The sequence below is a fragment of the Aquarana catesbeiana genome, linkage group LG04, assembly GCF_042186555.1.
Source record: "Aquarana catesbeiana isolate 2022-GZ linkage group LG04, ASM4218655v1, whole genome shotgun sequence".
In the NCBI taxonomy this organism is placed as follows: Eukaryota; Metazoa; Chordata; class Amphibia; order Anura; family Ranidae; genus Aquarana; species Aquarana catesbeiana.
This window is the reverse complement of record NC_133327.1, coordinates 147,533,419-147,552,272: the sequence shown is the minus strand read 5'-3', so window position 1 is coordinate 147,552,272 and position 18,854 is coordinate 147,533,419. Positions and strand designations below refer to the sequence as shown.

The 18,854-nt window shown below is 42.2% G+C and overlaps 1 protein-coding gene and 1 pseudogene across 2 annotated transcripts in view; one reads left to right on the top strand and one right to left on the bottom strand.

Moving 5' to 3' along the window:
• The window catches only part of LOC141141207 (uncharacterized), a 36,178-nt pseudogene extending 19,078 nt beyond the window's left edge, over positions 1-17,100 (bottom strand).
• Positions 9,003-18,854, top strand: part of LOC141139578 (G-protein coupled receptor 35-like) — an 82,339-nt gene continuing 72,487 nt past the window's right edge. For both annotated transcript variants that reach the window (XM_073625849.1, XM_073625851.1), the window contains exon 1: positions 9,003-9,361. The gene's annotated coding sequence lies outside the window, so the exon portion shown is untranslated. The remainder of the gene's footprint in view (positions 9,362-18,854) is intronic.

The window sequence follows — 18,854 nt, the reverse complement described above, 5'->3', positions numbered from 1 at the left end:
TGTGAGTTAGGGACCTTAGATTGTAAGCTCCTTGAGGGTAGGGGCCCATGTGAGTGTATAATGTATATGTAAAGCACTGCGTAAATTGACGGCACTATAGAAGTACCTTAAATAAAAATAAATAAGTCTTCACTAATATTATGGTGTGAATCTCCAAAACACCATACACTAGTTAACAAGCAGTTTACATTTGATAAACTTTATTGTATGGTATATAAACCATCAAACACTAGTAAAAGTATTTTGTATATATAATTGTGCTCAGCCCAATAGGCTAGCAGTTAGCGCCTCTACCTTCAAAAAGTCAGGTATTGAAAGACTCATGGGTTCAAATCCCACAGAAGAATCCTAAAAGTTTACTATTGGTGGAGAAAAGGAGAATTACTGTTAGCCAATTAGCCAAAGCAGCATACAGTGAATGCCAAGTAACCAATACACTTTAATGTGGTTGATATTATTGTATTAACTCTTCAAATGCTTGCAATGGTATGTAAGTATTCACTAATATTATGGTGTGAATCTCCAAACACCACACACTAGCTAACAAGCAGTTTACATTTGATAAACTTTATTGTATAGTATATAACACATCAAACACTAGTAAAAGTATTTTGTATGTATAATTGTGCTCAGCCCAATAGGCTAGCAGTTAGCACCTCTACCTTCAAACATTCAGGTATTGAAAGACTCATGGGTTCAAATCCCACAGAAAAATCCTAAAAGATTGCATTGGTGGGAAAAGGAGAATGCCAATTAGCCAAAGCAACACATATATATATATATATATATACACATACACACACACTGAAAATAGGTGGTTGCCAAGTAGCCAATGCACTTTAATGTGAACATTTTTATTGTATTAACCCTTTAAATGCATGCAATGGTATGTAAGTATTCAAATATAATATGATGTGACATTCCAAACACCACACACTAGCTAAAGGGCAGTTTACATTTATTTGTTTGTTTATTTTAATTCACTTGTGCACTGAAAAAATAAACACAGCTGGTGGATGGTAGGTTGGCTGTTGTTTGAACTCATATCATGAGTGGTGTGAAGATATCCAAGCAGACCACTAAGCCATTGTGCTAAGTACAAGACCTGCATAATAGTGTAGTATTATTAAAGAATGAACATAAATAATTACTGCTTTATAGTCAACTAAATTAATAAATAATAAATCAAAAACATGAAAAAAACATACAACAAATAGGTAACCTAAATGATTAATACATGTAACTTTACAGAATAGCAGACATTACTATGTAATAATCATTCAGAACTGCATTTCTTAGCAAACGAAGGAAAAAAAAACTAGGAATACTAATTGCAATATAAATCAATAGATGCACGGGAACTAGAGCACATCTCTGATAAAAATGTTTCTTTCACATAGATGGATCATGGCTACAGTACAGTGCTATATAACAACTTGATAAGAATTGGCATTTGTATATACGCGGAAGCGCTAATTAGCGGCAATTTAGAATTTACAAACGTTTGTTCCCCGCTTATATCGCTAATTTTTCATGCGCAAATTCGCCATTTTGTTTCCATTTGGCTAAAATGGGCTCTATTATTTGCCATAGTGCCCAGTACTTCCTGGAGTTATAGTAAATGACCCCCACTGTATGAATGAATAGGTAATTTAGCAATATGTATACAATAGTACAACATTGTTTAAAAAATTATTTAATTGTAGAGTAAATAATTACCACTGGTAGCAGTAGAACAGACCGCTCGGATGTATGTATTAAACATGTCATTCAAGGATTCAGACCACCTGACATGAGCCTGCTGTAGAATCTGGTGTGGTGTCCTATCCTCCTCTCCTGGAGTGCGGGCAGCGGCTCCAGTGTCCGCTCCTCCAGCTTCCTCCGCCATGTGTCTCTTCTTCCGCCAAAGCACTGGGCATCCAATAGGATTGTCTGACGCTTTGGCCAATCAGGAAACAGATCTCACAGACCTGCCTCCTGATTTGCGGGGAGGGACTTTAGTGGGAAAACAGCAAAAATTAATTCGCTATGGGCATACAACTGGGTGACCTCGGAGCGCAATGCTCTGCGCTCAGAGCACACCCTTTTTTGAAGCCCTTTTAGAGCCTAAGGACATTTCAAAGCAAAATTTCTAAATTTATCTGGGGAACCTCAGGATATTGCCTCTTGCAACAAACTTAGACCTAGAACACAAGGAGGACTAGGGGTCCCTAACTTAATGTGGTATTACCAAGCGGCACGCTTGGGACAATTGTTGGTCATCTACTCAAACCTGGAGAAAACCAATTGGGTGCATATAGAGCGGCAAGCGGTCCCAACACACACATTGGACTTCCTTCTATGGTGCCCTCCAAGAGATTGCCCACCCATTATGTCACCAGTGCTCTCACACTCTTTATCCCTTTGGGATGGCCTGAAATGCTGCTCCTCACTGACTTCGGGTATGCAACCATTTGCACATATTTTTCATAACCCAAAATTCACACCGGGAATTAACATTAAAGCCTTCAAATGGTGGTTAGATAAAGGGTTATACCGCATTGGACACTACCTAACTCCCATGGGCCCAATTTCACTCAGCTACTGTAAAAATAAATTGCAAATGCCAGAAACGGGCCTACAAAGGCATACACAATACAGCACTAATTGAAGCTAATCTGAAGGTAGTCAAGAGGTGGTATCTAGTCCCGACGAGGCTGGCAAAAATGTTCCCTTCTTCCTCCCCCCTTTGCTTTAGAGGATGTGATTCTCCAGGGTCCATGCTCCACATCTGGTGGGAATGCCTGAAAATCAGAGGGTTCTGGAATAGAAATTTTCACATGATCCGCAATGTAACAAGCTGCCATATCCCTAAAGACCCCGCAATGGCATTGCTCAATGCTCATGTACCCTACATCAATAGAGCTACCTGGGATTTAATGTTTTTCATATTTTTGGGGGCAAAATTATCCATAGCAAAAGCATGGAAACAATCAAAGGTTTTCTTTTTGGCAGCTAAAAGGAAAATTTCCTGGATAATGGCCCAAGAGAAAATGGTTAGTTCCCTGAAAGATACCGTAGCTAGGTTCGAGCTGACCTGGAAACCCTGGACAACATATATAGGAATTCCCGAATAAAAATCTGCATCACGTAAAAATGGAGAGGGCTCCCGAAAGGCTGGCTCTCCTGAATACTTTCTTCTTTTCTTACTCCTTTCTGTCCTTTCTTTCCGTATAAAATTCTCTGACGCACTCCCTAGTAGTGCAGTTTAGACTCCGCTTTTGACCATAAGAGCAAGGACCAATCTTACAGAGCTCTCTCCTATATGGAACACATTACACATAAGCAAGGCTCAATGATGCTTTAATCTCAAACCAGTTGACCAAGTTTACTGTTACATTTAACCTAGATTACAGTTCTCACTATTTACAAGCGATTGAGAGTTGATGTAGCAATAGTGCCTTAAAACCTATCTTTCTATTTTTGTATGTATTTTTACTTTACTTTTTTCTTTTTTCCTTGATGGCCTCAAGGCAAAACACTAAGGCCTCTTTCACACGGACGATCCGTATGTCCGTTTTTCATCCTTCCGTTTTCGGATGAAAAACGGACATACATTCATCCCTATGGAGCGTCGGATGTCAGCGGTGACATGTCCGCTGACATCCGACCCCGCTCCGATCCGAAAAGTGTAACGGAGGAAAAACCTACTTTTCCATCCGTTTTCGGATCGGATCGGGTGAGGATGGACACTACGGTCCGTCATCACCCGATCCCCCATAGGGGAGAGCGGCGCTCTGACAGGTCCGTCGCTGCACAGCGTGCAGCGATGCACCTGTCATCTTCCTGCTCAGCGGGGATCGGCGGAGCGATCCCCGCTGAGCCAGCGGATGTTCACGGGGCGGATCATCACTGATCCGCCCCGTGTGAAAGAGCCCAAAGACTCTGCATTTATCCTGCTACATATATCTTCCTTGTCATGTACTGTATGTTCAAATACTTCTATGCGGAAAAAACTGACTGTTATGTTTAATCATATTTTCAATAAAAACTTATTGAAAGAAAAAATACTGCATGAAAAGTTGTGCACAATTTTTGCAGCAAATGATGTATATGCTTGTACATTCACAAATAAAGTCTCTAAAAATCTGGTGTAATGACCGGAGAAAATAAGTTTTACTACATGTAATGGGGTGGATTTACTAAATGAATGGGGTTGATTTACATCCATGTACGCCCTCCCAGGCAAGGTAAGCCCGAGTTGTAGCCATCTTTCGGCTATAACGTGGGCGGGAAGGGGTTAATGTATTGGATAAATTTACCATTAATAAATTTGCCTACAGTAGAATGTTTGTAAAGTACTTCACATTCACCTTTTAATTATACCATTGCTACATAAATGATGGCTGTTTTAAAAAGAATATGCAGTCCGCAATGTTCTCCCTGCAGTCCAAGGAGAAATGGATAAAAGGAAAAAAGAAGAAGGGAGAGATGTAAGATAAAGAAAAGGGAAGAAGGGGATGTAACCGGCACACAGCTGGCAGAGAAGAAGAAACTACAGAGACACCATGCGGCAGCTGCTCTATATGCTCACACAGGACTTCTATGTTGATCAAGCAAATGCTGTTTCACTTCCATCCACTAGAGAGAGCCTGTGGGACACAACATACTAGGGAGACTCTGATGCATTCGTTTTTATTTATTTTGTTTTTCGTTAAAAATTGCATTCGTCCGAAAATCCAAATTAATTAAGGTCGAATCTGTCATTGAAGGCTTATGGTTTCTGTCGAATGTTCAAAGAAGATTCGACGGAGCAGCTAAAATTGTACGTGTACATTTCCGGTCGAATTTTCCACCTACAAGCTAGCTGTAGTAGAATTCTAAATGTTGTATGACTAGTAATAATTATATTTAATAATTATTTTACTAGTCAACCAAAATTAGAATTTTTCTTTGGGCGGATGCATTTGACCGGAAATGTACGATTGCAGCGTCGTACAGTTTAGCTGCTCCGTCAAATCTTCTTAGAACTTTCGACAGACACCATAAGCCAAAGATTTGATGTTTGTATGTTTTTCGTTGCTTTGTCAAATCTTCGTCGTTGATGTTGAATGGTCTACTCTACCCCAACAGTCAGCCAACTTTCACATTCATTTCTCAAACTCCAAGTGCAATGGCGGGCGCGGCATCCGACGTTGTGTCAGATATTGATATGGCATTATAATATAGAATCTATAATAATAAATTCCCCCCCAAAACACGGGCAGCCTCTGAGGCTATCACAACACTAGCAACACTAGTATCACTATCAAGTTCACAACACTAACACAATAGCAGCAAATTATTATGAAAACGTTAAGTTTAACTGTAGCTTACTTCACTATTGTTCTGCTGCTGTGCTTATGCTTTATTGCTAAATAATTCAGGTTCTCTGACAAACGGACCAGCTAAGATTGACTGTCTTCTGAAATGATTCAGTGTGTGTGTGTCTCTCTCTGCTAGCAAATCGTAAGTGAAAGTAAGTTGGCTGTACTTGTGTACTTAGTTCTAGCTATTTTACTGCCCCTCCTCTTTGGTTACAATCAGCCAATAACATTCATCATCATCATCATTATTTTTATCTTACTTCCCCCACCCAATTATAACAGCGATCTTTTCTCTCTATGTCGAATCTTTTCTCTCTATTTAGAATAATCTTGGACTAATAGACTTAAGGTTAGGCACATTCGACCACAGGTTCGATAGACACAGATTGTTATTGTCAGCGTCATGTCGAATCTCCTATCTATATCGCACCGTTGTCACAACGAAAACGAAAATAAAGCATTTGTTTATGTCGGATCTTTCGGTTTTCGTATTCTGCCCTTTCGTTATCGTTTGTTAAAACGATAACGAAAATACCTGAAATTCAGGCGAAAATGCATTCGGACTAAAACAAATGCACATGTCTAAGCCCTACTATGCAACACAGCCAGGTTGATGACATTATAGTTAAAGTAGTTCTAAAGGCTGAAGTTTTTTTTTACTTTTATGCAATGCATTTTATGCATAAAGGTAAAAAATCTAGACATGTGCAGAACGAAAAAAAAAATTGTTTGGTCTTGTTAAGTTATTTACATAAACCCGTTTAATTTGTTTTTGGAATTTGTTTTGTTTATTCGTATTCAAATTGATTCACATTTTCGGAATTCGAAAAGTTTTCGAATTTGAATAGTTTTCCAATTTCCAAAGAGAATAAAATAGAATAAAAAAATAATGGAATAGAATAGCAAACATATATAATAGAGAAAAAAAATATAACAGAAAATAAAATAATAGAATATAATAGAGTAAAACAGAACAAAATAGAATAGAAAATAAAATAACAGAATATAATGGAATAGAATAGAATACAAATCAACAGAATAGAAAAAAAAAGAATAGAATAAAATAGAAAGAATATAACCATCTTATGAAATTCAAATAGAAAAGAATAGAATAGAAAATATAATTAAAAAAAACAATAGAATAGAAATTCGAATTTGAATAGAATAGAAAAGAATAGATTAAAACAGAATAGAAAATAACAGAATAGTATGGAAAAAAACAACAGAATAGAATAGAAATAATACAATTATCTTCCTATTCTAATCAATTCTTTTCTACTCTATTCAAATTGATTCTCTTTGAATTTTGAGAAATGGTTATATTCTTTCTATTCTATTGTTTTTTTTTTTCAATTCTATTCTTTTTCTATTTATTTAATCTATTATATTCTTTTCTATTCAAAATTATTCTAATCGAAATTCGAATTTCGGAAGGTGGTTGTCAGGTACTCACCAGGGCCGAAATGCTGAGAGCGGCTCCCCTTGCAGCTGAGTGCGCTATACCCCGAAGGTGGCACAGAAGGTATCGGTCACGGAGAGGCACAGGTCGCCAGCAGGTAGGAGCGACTTGCGTGGAGATCTTCTGGCAGAGAGAAGAACAGTGCAGAGCGGACTTGACACTGGAAGGATGAGAAGCCTGGCCAAGACTCAAGCACCTTGATCCGAAGAAGGTGACTGGAGCAGGGTCTGGTGAGGAGGCCGAGGGTCAAACACAGTGGCCCGGGCAGAAGGAAAGTCCTTAAGGCAAGCCGGGGTCATACACAATGGTCAAGCAACAGAGAAGTCCTTAGAGCAGGCCGAGGGTCAAGAACAGGGATCAGGCAATAGCAAAGTCCTAGAGTAGCCGAGGGTCAAACACAGAGATCAGGCAAGTAGAGAAGTCCTTAGGCAAGCCGAAGGTCAAGTGCAGGAGAGATTCAGAGGTGGTCAAGACGATCCAGGTCACAGCAGGCAGGCACAGTTATACAGAACTTAGGAACAGGAACACTGGGAGCTGAAGAGACAAACCAGCAATAAGCAAGGGGCAGAGCTGCCTTTTATAGGCCCGCCAGGGGGATCTCGCGCTGTGGCGCGCACGTGCCCACGTAGATGTGCCGCATTGTGCACCTTTGCGAATTCTAAAAAAAAACTATTCAATAACTATTCCAATCGATTCAAATTTAAATTCTGTACTATTGTAATGCGGAAATTCGAATACATCCAAATTTCCAAAAAATGAAAATTCGTCCGAATTTAGATATGGTACGAAACAAACTGCACATGTCTAAAAAAAATCTTCTGTGTGCATCTCCCCCCTCACCCCCCCCCCATACTCACCTGAGGCCCACCCCGATCTACAGATGTGCATAAGTGAAGAAGGTCTATGGGTTCTGCCTCCTCATTGGCTGAGACACAGCAGCGGCAGCAATTGGCTCCCGCTACTGTCAATTACAGCCAGTGAGGAGGGCGCGGGGGGAGGCATAGACACACAGAGGCGGCTTGGGAGCGAGCAAGTAGAGCAGGGGGAGGGGCCTGAGACTCCAACGGGTAAAGGAATGGAGGAGGATCGGGGCTGCTCTGTGCAAAACCATTGTACAGAGCAGGTAAGTATGACATGCTTGTTATTAAAAAGAAAATGGACAGTGAAAGAGAAGCAGCAGACTAGTGCAGACAGGTGAGGTCATCTACTCGCTTTGCTCTCTTCTCCTATCAGTATGTTCTTTATCAACCCATTTGCCTGCAGCACACCTGACTGGCATCCAGTCCTACTTCTCCTCCTTTCAGCCTGAGTGCTGCTTTAAATAAGATTGCAACAGGCTGATACCAAGTCAAAGCTGGGTATTTACACTAGTTGCATTAAAAAAAATACAATTAAAGCATAAATGAACTGTATCTGAGCAACACAAACTGAAAACACTGTTTCATTTATTTTAATATGCAAAGCATACTCACCCATCCATTTGTGTCAACATGCTTTAATTTGTTGGAAATTACTTTGAAAGACACCTCCCCTGGCATTTTTAGCTATTTTGAATAAGGATAAATGATTCATTAAGCATTTACTTCCTGTAATCCATCTGCCCTTAGCGCAGGCATGTAGGCAGGATGGTTTGCTTAGCTGAGAAAGCCCCTCCTTCAGATAAAAGAAATACAATTCTTAAGAAGACTCCTGGGATGTATGATATCATTTTGGCCTAGGCCAGAAACCACGAGACAACTGAAAAAAGAATTAAAAAATAAAACGTTTAAAACAAGTAAATATAATACACCTTCCTATCTATTTAGTAATGCTAGCAGTATGAAGGATTAGGATTAAAAATAGTCAATGCTGATTGAGAGATTTTTAGTTCCGCTTTAATGATTTATTAATGAATAAAGAGCATTAATGTTTGCCTTATATATCTGCCTGGAGTTAAGCTTTAAGAACATGAAATGAAGACCGCGCAATCCTTATGCCAGGTATGTTTATTGTAGTGTCAGGATCATTTCATACAGTGTCGGGATTATGACGTTGGCACTGAGCAGAGTGGCCCAGCCAATACAATAAACATACCTTATGCAAAAATGTATTGCTGTGTAGCCTCAATATCCTGCCCTTAGTTTACATTGGGTTGAGTAGTGATGGGCCCTTTGGCCCATACCGGCTTTGGTTACAAGCAGTGGCTTGGAGCACGGAAGTCTGCTATAGGACCATATTTGCACCATGACAGACTATTTCAAACATTTTTAGCTTTTAAAACCATTAATGATGCACTTCATTTGTGTTCTTCATCGTCTAAGCAATACATGTTTTATTTAGTTAAAAGAATACTTATTCATAGCCTGCTGTGACAAAATACAATAAGGCAGTGAAGAAATCATGTCTTGTCATATATAAATAGTAAAAGAAGAACCATGTAACGTAAGTACATCCTGTACACTCAGCACATTTTTTCTTTTTCATCTTTTGGTTATATTTGGCAGAGGAGTGCAGCGCATTCGGTTATTTTCTATGCAAGAAAAGAGGTATTTAATTAGCACCAAATTACTGATCAACGGTAAGTCATCTGATAATGAAAAGAATGCTGAGTTACAAGTTACTGCACGCTTAGATGTGTTCAAGAAACTGATTTTTGTAACAGACTGGACTCTATACATCTGTATTCTGTATAATAGGTAAAAAATGGGGCGACAAAAAACTATGAGTTTTAGGATCCCAAAAATCAGATGCATTCACTGTAGATTAAGAACACATATTATTAATTAGGTTTGTATAACCTAAAATCTAACTTGCAAAAAAGATTTTAAATATTATAACATGTACAACACCCTATGATAACAAATTTATTTCAGAATGAAAAGGAAACCAATTCGGCCTAATAGGAACATTTAAAGTTATGATAAGGCATAAATAAAAATGTTTTAACTCATGAATAAGAATATGACTGTATTTATATTGAAGGTTGGGGTGCTGTAGAGAAGGGGACTGGAGTGTAAACAATTACCCTGATTTACAAAAGAAATCGCGCATGCTCACTTTACAAGGAAATTTTCATTTAGCTAAATGAATGTAGTATAAAATACCTGATTACATGCATGGAAACTTTACACGCACAGAAAAAAAAAAAAAAAAATGCTTGCATTAAGTGACTGGATAATCAAAATCAGCACAGCTTTCCCACTTTCACTAAACTAAGTGAAAACTTCCTTGCAAAGGGAACATGCTCTACTCTTTTAGTAAATCAGGCAAATTCCCACAGGACTGAAGTATAATTAGATCTAGATCTACAATGCATCTTAATACATCTTAAAGTTGATCAATTCAGCACACTTGTGGCAGTTTTCATCATACATGTGTTGACCACACTGTGGGTTCGCTCAATGCTTAGGGCGGTGCTTCCTGCCAAGCAGAATGCTCTTTTTTTTTTTTTAACCAAAAGAAACTGCCAAGCAGAATTCAGTTTAATACTTATCCTGGTAAAGTCTCAAACTAGAGGGAACCGTTTGCTTTCAATGTAAGGCACTTTTCATGTGTATGTTTTTCCACTTTTCTGTAGCTATTGTGTGGTTAATAAGCTTCTGCTTTTCTGTAGATCTTACAAAATGTAAGCAGAACTTTAAACACAAACTCATCACTAACAGACCCCGAACAGCCATGCTGTAAACGAATGTCATAAAAGTGCTATAATTCCTTATCTTTATAATTTTTATATTTTTTCAATTATATTCCTTTATTTTCCATTCTATTTTATTCTCTTTGGAAATTGGAAAACTATTCAAATTTGAAAACTTTACGAATTCTAAAAAAAACCTACATGAAAACTATTCGAATCGATTCTAATTTAAATTCCATCTGAATTTTTGTTGTTGTTTTGGATTCGTTTAAATTCTGTACTATTGTAATTCTGAAATTTAAATACATCCGTATTTAAAAAAAAAAATGAAAATTGGCTGGGACACAGCAGCAGCAGCTATTGGCTCCCGCTACTGTCAATCACAACCAGTGAGGAGGGCGCGGGGGGAGGCATAGGCACACAGAGGCAGTTCGGGAGCGAGCAAGTAGAACAGGGGGAGGGGCCTGAAACGCCAATGGGGAAAAGAAGGGAGGAGGATTGGGGCTGCTCTGTGCAAAACCATTGTACAGAGCAGGTAAGTATGACATGCTTGTTATTAAAAAGAAAATGGACAGTGAAAGAGAAGCAGCAGACTGGTGCAGACTGGTGAGGTCATCTACTTGCTTTGTTCTCTTCTCCTATCAGTATGTTCTTTATCAACCCATTTGCCTGCAGCACACCTGACTGGCATCCAGTCCTACTCCTCCTTTCAGCCTGAGTGCTGCTTTAAATAAGATTGCAACAGGCTGATACCAAGTCAAAGCTGGGTATTTACACTAGTTGCATTCAAAAAAATACAATTAAAGTAAAAATGAACTGTATCTGAGCAACACAAACTTAAAACACTGTTTCATTTATTTTAATATGCAAAGCATACTCACACATCCATTTGTGTCTCCATGCTTTAATTTGTTGGAAATTACTTTGAAAGACACCTCCCCTGGCATTTTTAGCTATTTTGAATAAGGATAAATGATTAATTTAGCATTTACTTCCTGTAATCCATCTGCCCTTAGCTCAGGCATGTAGGCAGGATGGTGTGCTTAGCTGAGAAAGCCCCTCCATCAGATGAAAGAAATAAAATGCTTAAGAAGAATCCTGGGATGTATGATATTGTAGCGCACTACCCCCATAGGAGCTGCTAATTTGTTCATTTTCCCACTGGCCATCCCAGACCCTCGGAGCTACCCTTACCTCTGACACTTCGGGTTCCATCATGTGTAATAGCACAGACTCAATTTCCCTTTAACCCAGCTGTGATGCAGTAGTATGCGGTCAAAACAAGACCTTGAGATAAATTCACAATGCACAATGTGGTATACCTGTTTGTCTTTACCTGGATCTCCACTTGTTTGATGCAAAGGAAAATTGAAGTTACTTACCGGTAACGTTTTTTCCAGGAGTCTCAGGACAGCGACTTGAGAGACCTCGGCTCCTCCCCTCTTAGGAAACACCGCCTCCACCAGACTTTTAAGTCGCCCCTTCCCTTTAGCCCATCAGTTTTTGCGCGAGAACCTCCGGCCAGTCTAGGGAGACATAAGAACACATCATAACAACATTTATATTCCTGATGCTCTCACGTCCTAGTGGCAAGACAATATCTGGGTGGGTACCGGTGCTGTCCTGAAAGACTCCTGGAAAAAACGTTACCGGTAAGTAACTTCGATTTTCCCTCTTTCGTCTTTCAGGACAGCACACTTGAGAGGATAAGCGAGCACTTACCCTAGGGTGGGACTACTGCCTGCAGAACTTTTTGCCCAAAAGCCTGGTCCTGGGCAGACAATAAGTCCAGTCTGTAGTGCTTAACGAAAGTCTTAAAACTTGACCACACTGCTGCTCTGCAGATCTGATCGGGTGTAGCACCAGCCCACTCTGCTTGTGATGTTGCCATAGCCCTAGTGGAATGAGCCCTAATACCTTCCGGAACTTCCACCCCCTTTGCTATATAGGCTTGACTGATAGCCAATCTTAGCCATCTGGCTATAGTGTGTCTAGAGGCTTTGGAACCCATCCTTGCCCCTGAAAAGGAAACAAAAAAGGAGTCGGATTTCTTAAACTGCTCCGTAACCTCCAGGTACCTTAATGCACATCTTCTGACATCTAACTTGTGGAAGACCTGTTCCTGTTCCTTCACAGGATTTGAGCAAAAAGTGGGTAAACAAATTACCTGGCTTCTATGAAATTCCGAAACCACCTTTGGAAAAAAGGCCGGATCGGTTTTAAAAATAAGCCTATCCGGAAAAACTTGAAAGAAAGGTGCCCTCCTAGAGAGGGATTATAGCTCACTGATCCTCCTTGCAGTAGTGATGGCTACTAAGAAAACCGTTTTGAGGGTTAAAAACTTCACCGTACAAGACTCAATAGGTTCAAAAGGACCCTCTGTAAGGGCCTGTAGTACTAAGGATAGATCCCATACCGGAAAGGGGCGAGAGCTGACTGGTCTCTGCCTACTTAAAGCTCTGAAAAACCTGGATATCCAGGGATCCACTGCTAGCTGTTGTTCAAGGAATACACTTAAAGCTGACACCTGACTTTTAAGGGTACTAAGTGCCAACCCCTTATCTGCTCCACTCTGTAGGAACTCTAGCACTGCTTCTGGACTGCGAACATTAAAGGAGCTCTTTGCGCACCAAGAACTGAATTTCTTCCAGACCTTCAAATAGATTCTGCACGTCTCCTTTTTTCTAAAATTCAGAAGAGTTGTTATCAGTCCTTCGGAAAACCCCTTACTTCTCAGCAAGTCCTCTTCAGTAGCCAGGCAGCCAGATTCCAACTCTCCACCTGAGGGCAGCAGACTGGGCCTTGATAGAGTAGATCTTCCCGGACCGGTAGAATCCAGGGTGATTCCACCGCCAGTTTCCTTAGGACCGAGAGCCATGGCCTCCTGGGCCAGTGTGGAGCTATCAGGATTAGGGTCGTGTCCTCTAACTGGAATTTTCTCAAGACCGCAGGCAACAGAACCGGAGGGGGGAAAGCATAGAATTTGGCAAAATGCCAGCTCTGAGACAGAGCATCCACCCCTATCGCCCCGTCCCAGCGGTTCAGGGAGAAAAAGGAGGGGGGCCTTCGTGTTTTCCCCTGAAGCGAAAAGGTCCACACATGGGATCCCCCATTTTTCGATAATCATCTTGTAGATGACTTGATTGAGGACCCAATCGCCTTCCTTCAACTTCCTCCGGCTAAAGAAGTCTGCTCTCTGGTTTAACTCCCCTTTCAGGTGAACTGCCGATAGAGAGAGTACCGTGACCTCGGCCCAACTGAAAATTATCTCTGTCAGACCCCAAAGGGATCTGCTCCTGGTGCCCCCCTGTCGGTTTACATAAGCAACCGCTGAGGAATTGTCTGAACGGATCTGTACATGATGTCCCCGGAGATCCTGTTGGAAGGCTCTGAGAGCCAGAAAAATGGCCCTCAGTACTGCGTCCTCGACCCCCCAGGAACCTTGTGCCAGACTCGTCCCCAGGTGTGCGCCCCAACCAGTGCCACTTGCATCCGTTGTCACAATTTTGGACACAGGCAGAACCCACTCCAGACCCTGCGATAGGTTTGCTGCCTTTCTCCACCACCACAGGGATCTCTCACTCATACAGGAATGAAGACCGCCGAGTCCAAGGACTTCTGAGTGTTGTCCCAAACTTTCAGAATGAACCACTGTAAAGGGCGGAAGTGCACTCCTGCCCACCTTACTGCTGGGAGGGCAGCTGTCAGCAATCCCAAGGCTGACATGGCCCTTCTTATGGTGATTGCCCTGCAGAACTGCCAAGGCCCTGTCTATCTTGGCAATTTTTTCTTCGGGAAGAAAGACTCTCCGTTGGATTGAGTCCAGGATGTAACCTAGGAAAGTAATCCTCTGGGATGGAACCAGGCTGGACTTCTCCAAGTTTAGGAGCCATCCCAGATGTTCCAGTATACCTCTCGCTACTTGCAAATCTTGGACCAGCTGCTCTGAGGAGGGAACAAAAAGGAGCAGGTAGTCCAGGTATGCCACTACCGAAATTCCCCGAAGGCACATAAATGCCAGAACTTCCGCCAAACTTTGGTGAATATCCAGGGTGAAGAGGAGAGCCCAAAGGGGAGGGCCTGGAACTGAAGATGCACTACTTCCTCCCCAGACCTTACCACCAGCCTGAGGAACTTCTGACTGTCCTCTGCAATCGGAATGTGCAGATAGGCGTCCCTTAGATCTATGGACGCCATGTAGCAATTCGGAGGGAGTAGTGTTTTTACAGAAAAAATTGAATCCATCCGAAATTTCTTGTAGGAGATTGATAGGTTCAGGGGCTTTAAGTTCAGGATGAGCCTGAATTTCCCTGAAGGCTTCCGAACCACAAAGATGCGGGAGTAGCAACCCCTGCCTATTTCTCCGGATGGGACACGTGATATCACATCCTGCCGCTCTAGATCCTCCAGTGAGGCTATTAATGCCGCTGCCTTCTCCACACACTTTGGCAACACCGTAACCAGCAGCCTGTGTGGGGGGGACTTGAGAATTCTAATCTGTAACCCCTCCTTACGATCCCCAGAATAAACTGATTGGAGGTAACTGACTCCCACTGTGGGAGGAAGGCCCCCAGTCTTCCTCCCACTGGGGTTAACCCGTCATTGGGGCTTTCGGGGCTGTTCAGGAGGGCGAAAAATCGCTCCCCCGCGCCCTCTGCCCTTGTTGGTCCAGACTTTTTTTCTTAGACTCTGCCCTAGGAAAATTAAACTTCCTTTGCGAACGAGTCTTCTTTTTAGGCTGTTCTCCCAACTTTTTCTTAAAGGGGAAGGCCTTCTTTTTATCGGCCGTTCGATCAATAACCGCCTCCAGATCCGGACCGAACAGCAAGTCCCCAGTGAAAGGGACCCCGCAAAGTTTTATTTTTGAAGCATTGTCCCCCTGCCAGGTCTTTAACCAAAGGGCTCTCCTGGCTGAGTTGGCCAAGGCAGTAGATCTAGCAGACATGCGGACCGACTCCGCCGAGGCGTCAGCAATGTATGCGATCCCCTTCAAGAGCATTGGGAAGGAGGGGAGAATCGTCTCCTTAGCGGTTCCAGCTTCAATATGAGCTTTTATATGTGTTAGCCAGGGCTCCATGTTACGTGCCACCACTGTGACGGCCATGGCCGGCTTAAGGTTGCCTAAAGAGGAATCCCAGGATTTTCTAAGTAGAGAATCCATCCGTTTGTCAATGGGATCTGTTAGCACCCCCATATCTTCAAACGCCAAGTCTGTTTTTCTGGATACCTGAGAAAAGGCTGCATCCAGTCTAGGTAACTTGTTCCATACAGCAGCTTCATCCTCTGAAAAAGGGAATCTGCGCTTTAACGCTCTAGAAAAGAAAGGTTTCCTTTCTGGGTCCCGCCATTCCTTTTTAATGGTATCTACTAGGACCTCATGTACCGGAAAGACCCTTTTCTTCTGCTCTTCAAGACCCACGTACATTCGGTCATGTAGAAACAGAGATTTTTTCTCCTCCTGGATACCTAGGGTGGTGTGAATTGCTCCCAAGAGCTCCTCCACCTCCTCCAAGGAGAGTTTATATCGGGAGGTTCTGGAGGACTCGCCATCCACCTTCTCTCCATCTGATTCGCCTGAGGAATGTGAGGATGCACCATCTGATTCATCCTCTAAAGCCTCTGTGGAAACCCCCGGTAACTCCTCACTGACTGAGGGACCTGAAGGACCAGGTGCGACATCTTGCTGTGCTGGCAGAGGACCTGCTGGGGGCTGAATAGGCTGAAAATTTTCAAACCATGTTTTGAAAGATTGAAAAGTGCTGGAAAGCTCCTTAAGGCTCCATTCACACTAGCGCGTTTTTTGATGCATTTTGCATTTTGCAGAAATGCATGGGAATTTTTTAACATGGGTTCCTATGGAACATGTTCACATCAATGCTTTTTTGTATCTCTGCGTTTTTGGAAAGGGTCGGGGACTTTTTTTCATGCAAAAAGCAGCGTTTTGCATGTAATGGATTTCAATGGACAAGCATCAAAAACGCAAGTGCACCGTTTTTGCAGCGTTTTTGCAGCGTTTTTGGTGCGTTTTTGGTGCGTTTTTGCCGGGTTTTTTTTGTAATTTTTTTTTAAGACTGTAAAAAAAAAATGAAAAAAAAAAAAAAAAACGCAAAACGCAAATCGCGGCAAAAACGCGGCAAAAATGCCGCAAAAACGCTACAAAAACGCTGCTCAAAAAACGTGCCAAGCATGAAAAAAAAACCTCCAAAAACGCTCAAAAGCAACATGCATAGGTGTGAATCGAGCCTAACAGAAGCTGCCAGGTCAGAACTCTGTTCCATAGAGTGTTCCTTAACTAAGCCTTCAATGCATTTCTTGCACAAAACCTTCCCTCAGGACTCTCCTAAAGTACTTCTACATGATGGACACTTTCTTTTGGACACATGTAAGGGCTTGGTCTTTTCCGCAGGTTTGTCCTGGAATGACAAAACAAGTGCCAGCATCAGCAACAGTCTTTAAAAACAAAAAAAACAAGTGACCAACACCAGGAGTGCACCCCCCCAGGACCAACCACCACCAGGGTCCCAGACGTGCCTCTCCTCCCCTCTGACCACCAAGAGGTGGGTTTATCTCATGGAGCTAAGTGGGAATAAGGTAAGGGAACACCACCCCAGGGCTCCACTTACCTTAGTGTGGCTGGTGCTGGCGTCACCCAGCACAGAACGGGAACCATCCGTCTCTGACATCCCTCTGGCCAGGGGAGTGGTTTGCCTCAGAATGCTCCTCTGTCTGACACTTCAGCTTTAATGGAGCCCGAACCAGCCGTCGCACCGTTTGTTTATCCGTCCCGCGGCTGGAACCGGAAGCCACGGTCCGAACGGAAGTGCCCTTCCCATCGCAAATGACGTCGCCCGTCATCCGACTCAGCGTTTCTCCATGCTGACTCTCAGAGTGAGGGGAATTTGGGCACCTTTGTATTGCCTTCCCCAGGCAGCGGAAAAACAAACTCCCAGGCCTTCACATTCCCCAAGGGAGGACAGGGAGCGCAATGCCACAGCAGGTAACCAGATTCCCCATCCGTACTGCTGTGAATGAGAGACCTCTGTCTCTCCTTTCCAATGATTGTACCAGCTTCAGCCTCACCAGCTGATATGGCCTAGGTTCCTAGCGATGTCTCCCTCCTGGAGGAAACACCAAAACTGAAGGGCTAGAGGGAAGGGGCGACTTAAAAGTCTGGTGGAGGCGGTGTTTCCTTATGCCCCGTACACACGGTCGGATTTTCCGACGGAAAATGTGTCATAGGACCTTGTTGTCGGAAATTCCGACCGCGTGTGGGCTCCATCACACATTTTCCATCGGATTTTCCGACACACAAAGTTTGAGAGCAGGATATAAAATTTTCCGACAACAAAATCCGTTGTCGGAAATTCCGATCGTGTGTACACAAATCCGACGGACAAAGTGCCACACATGCTCAGAATAAATAAAGAGATGAAAGCTATTGGCCACTGCCCCGTTTATAGTCCCGACGTACGTGTTTTACGTCACCGCGTTTAGAACGATCGGATTTTCCAACAACTTTGTGTGACCGTGTGTATGCAAGACAAGTTTGAGCCAACATCCGTCAGAAAAAATCCTAGGATTTTGTTGTCGGAATGTCCGAACAAAGTCCGACCGTATGTACGGGGCATCAGAGGGGAGGAGCCGAGGTCTCTCAAGTGTGCTGTCCTGAAAGACGAAAGAGGGAAAACACTCGCAAAGTTGTACTTAAGTAAATCTTTGTTTACTGTAATTGCTTTAAGGCAAGTACTACAATGGTTGTACTGTCAGACCAACGTAGTCTAGCAGTCAACTGACTTCAACCACAAAGATATTACACAAATGTAGAGTTTTTTAAGTAACTTGTTATTAATGTGCTAGAAGAACATAGGATAAATGACAGAGTGATTTGATCTCACTATGAGCACTATCCTATCCTGTGCGCACTTTGTAACTACAATTAAATCAGAGACTAATTTAATTGAAATATAGTACAATATCTAGGGAGCTCCCCTTAATTAGTATCACAATAACCTCAATATGTTAAAGAGACACAAAGCCTTGTGTTTTATTAAACAGTCCTTCTTTTCTTCTTTCTTTCTGCTAGCAAAGAATAAAGTGAATTTTGTAATCCAAAGGGTTAATGACTCCTGATCAAAGTAGGCTGAAATATAGGATCAAAGTTCTGGTGCAACAGCACTGCAACTTTCTCTGATGCCAATGACACAGTACTAAATCCTTTATGAGGTACAGGCCCGAAGCCTAATATTAACTCAGTCTAATCCTCTTGACTTTGCTTGTGGGACTATGGGTCCCAACAACTCTGTATTGTACAGATGAATGTGTAAAAGTGTATCAAGAAGCTTTTGGGCAATAGCCCTCTCACCCAACCAGGACAGTGTTGTCAGAAGACTCCGTTCTGATGTACAGGGTTCTGTCCCCGGCCGGCCGGCACTGCTGT